Raw genomic sequence first — 3,242 nt, 5'->3', positions numbered from 1 at the left:
AGAAAGATGAGGCTTTCTACTCCCGTAAAGATTTACACCCTTGGAAACCCTGTACAGGGCCGCTATGGGTCGGAACCGACTCGACGGCACTTAACAACAACAATCAAGTCGATTTCAACTCATAGGAACCCTATGTCACAGTAGAACTGCCCCACAGAAACCCTAGGCTATAATTTAAAACAAAGACAAAACTTTAGATTGTGGATTGAGTGAAGCGTGACAACAGTAGTGAGGTTGGCCCAGGATCGTGCAGTGTTTCGTTCAGCTGTGCATAAGGTCACTATGAGTCGGTACCGACTAGATGGCACCTAACAACAACAACAATGGGTAATGATTGTCAACATTTCTTCATGTTTGTTGACTACCTGAATGTCTTCTTTGGTGACATGTCTGTTCATGTCCTGTGCCCATTTTTTAATTGTATTTTTTTCTTCTTGTTCTTCTAGAGTTGTTGTATTTTCTATAAATTTTAGATGTTAGTCCCTTGTCTGATATGTTGCTGGCAAATAATTTTTTCCCAGGCTGGGAGCTCCTTTTTTTACTCTTCTGGCAAAATCTTTTGATGCACATAAGTGTCTAAGTTTTAGGAGGTTCCAGTCACCTATTTTTTCTTCTGCTGGTATATTTTTACTAATATTTGATAATGTATTTATGTCATGTATTAAGACTCTAAGTTTGCACCTATTTTTTGTTTTTGGTTTTTGTGGTGTGTTTTTTTCTTCTCTTTAAGTTTTTATTGTGGATCGAGTGAAAGTTTACAGGGCAGATCATCAGTTTTACATCCAACAAATCATACAACTTGTTTCATCACATTGATTACAATCCCCTCCAGTTAACAATATTTTTCTCTATTCACTTTAGCTGGTTTAAAAAAAAAAAAAAAAATACTTGGGCATATATAATAATTTACACCACCAAAGGGCACATTCTGCAAGTATGCCTCCTGGCCACTATCTCTTAGTCCCTCTCTTCCCATGAATCTAGAGTCCTGAGCTGCTCCCCCTCTCCATGGCTCCATCTCTGCCTCCATCTCTGGTGTCGCTGCTTCTTTGGATAAGGTCCCGCATTCTGCTTGTGCAATTTTTCCTTGATGGTCCTAGGGTCCTTTGTTTCTGGACTGTAAGATTAACTGCTCCCCCATTTTTGTTATAAAACTTCTACCTTTACAATTGTGAGAGTTGCGAGTAGTCATGATAACAATTACTCACTATTGAATCATAAAGAGTCTTATCCCCATCTGTTTTAACCAGACCCATCTAGACAACATGAAAACTATTTAGTGGGGATGCTATATTGCCCCACATACTCTTAAACTAAACTCCCTCTTGAAACCTTGTAAGCCAGTCACTTCATGCTTTTATCACCCCCTCAGTTTAGGTAGCCAATGTCTAAGTTGCCCATCCCCATCTACCCTGTGTACAGAGGGGATAGCATTGATACTTGATGTGAAGACGCCTTCCCTCTCTGTTGGTATTTATAGAGTTACTACCTCCATAAATCTAGAGTCCTGGTGTGGCGCTGTAGGCTAATGCGTCAGACTGCAAAGTCATTTGAACTGCAAGGTTAGTGGTTCAAGCTCACCAGTATTTCCTTGGAAATCCTATACAGGGTTGCTATGGGTCGGAATCAACTTGACTGCACTTAACAACAACCTCCATGAGTATATGTCAGGTTCATCAAATTGTAGCAACTTACCCTTGTTTGATTATCAAAAAAAAAATTTTTTTTTTAAATATATCTTCCTCTAGTCGAGTTCTGATTATCAAGCCATTGAGGCTAGGTCAAATGGGTACTATCTGCAAGTTTAGGTGTTCTGTGCATCTCCCCTCACTTCATATCACCTGGTTGCTTCACGCTGACTCTAGCCCTCTGTGGCTATGTCCTTGTTCATAGTCTCAGGTGTCCCCAGGTCTCACCACACTTTGGACCAACCAGCCCTTCCTCTTCTCTCTCTCATCTCTAGGTCAATGGGAGTCAATGGACCGTGGTTGAACTCAGCCCATTTCTTCATTACTGCCTTTCCCCCTCTTCCACTCACCAGTAAACCAATGTGTTCACCAATAAGTTTACACACCTACTCATGTGTTCCCTTTGAGATTCAGTCTTAGAGGGGGGTTTGTCCTGAAGGAACTTGGTTGCTTACCTTGATGGCTTCCTAGTGAGCAGCTTGTTTATTCTTGTAGTAGCCAGTCATACTGACACTTTTGTTTTGGGTTTTTCCTGATGATCTTTCTTAGAAGATGTATCTTCTGTCACTCTAACTGTTCTAGGCTGGTCTGCTTGTCCTTGCTAGTGGGAATATCCCACCTCAGAAGGTTCTGGGTGGGACTCAGGATTCCACCTGAGGTCCTATACTCTACAAAGGCTCCACAAGGGTCTGTTTCACTGGGCAAGTTGTAGAATCCCTTTTAGGTAGTCGAATCAGTTATAGGCTGAAGACGGGCTTACAAGTTTTCTGTAATCATGTTTCCCAACATTCCTTGCTATCCAACTGAAGTGTCTATTTTACAATAGTAGGCAAGAGAAACCAATATTAATAAGACAGTCAAGCATTTTAGTATTATTTGCCCTCTTCAAACTATGCCTAGATCCCTGTATCACAGAGCCTTGTCGTTCCAAGGTTGAGCATACATCACTATTTACCTCTGTCCCACTTAGTCCATGCAAACCGGTCTCAGTGTTCTATCTACCTTGTTCTTCCACATCCTTCCCCTTCTTGTATTGCCCTCCCCAACACCCAAACTAAACCTCCCACCCCAGCTCCACCATTTTGATTACTTTATATACCATTAATTTTTCCCTCCTTTTAAGACAGTGTATTTTATGCTGTAATCTACCTGACCTTCTCACCACCTGAATCTCTGTTCCTACGTGTTTACCTTCTTTCACATTGTAATTGTTTTGATCACAGACTGACTGCCCAGATCCTCTGAATTTGTTCTTATAGTTTTATTCTGCTCTCGACTTTTCCATTTGTTGAATGAGTTCCGGGTGATGCTGCCACATTTGTCAATCTCTGGTTGTTGTCTGTTCTTATTGGTTCTCAGTCCACAGAAAGCCATTTAGGATGATTTTCATCACAGGGTTGGCTTTGGCAAAATCCCTTAGCTTCTTTTTTATCCTGGAATGTTTTGATTACACCATCGTATTTGATTGACAGCCTTGCTACGTAGATAGAGATTCTTGGATGGCAGTTTTTTCTCTTTCAGGGTTTTATATATGTCTCACCATTGCCTGCTTGT

This window comes from Chrysochloris asiatica, unplaced genomic scaffold, assembly GCF_000296735.1.
Source record: "Chrysochloris asiatica unplaced genomic scaffold, ChrAsi1.0 scaffold00156, whole genome shotgun sequence".
Taxonomy (NCBI): domain Eukaryota; kingdom Metazoa; phylum Chordata; class Mammalia; order Afrosoricida; family Chrysochloridae; genus Chrysochloris; species Chrysochloris asiatica.
Note: the sequence above shows the minus strand (reverse complement) of the source record.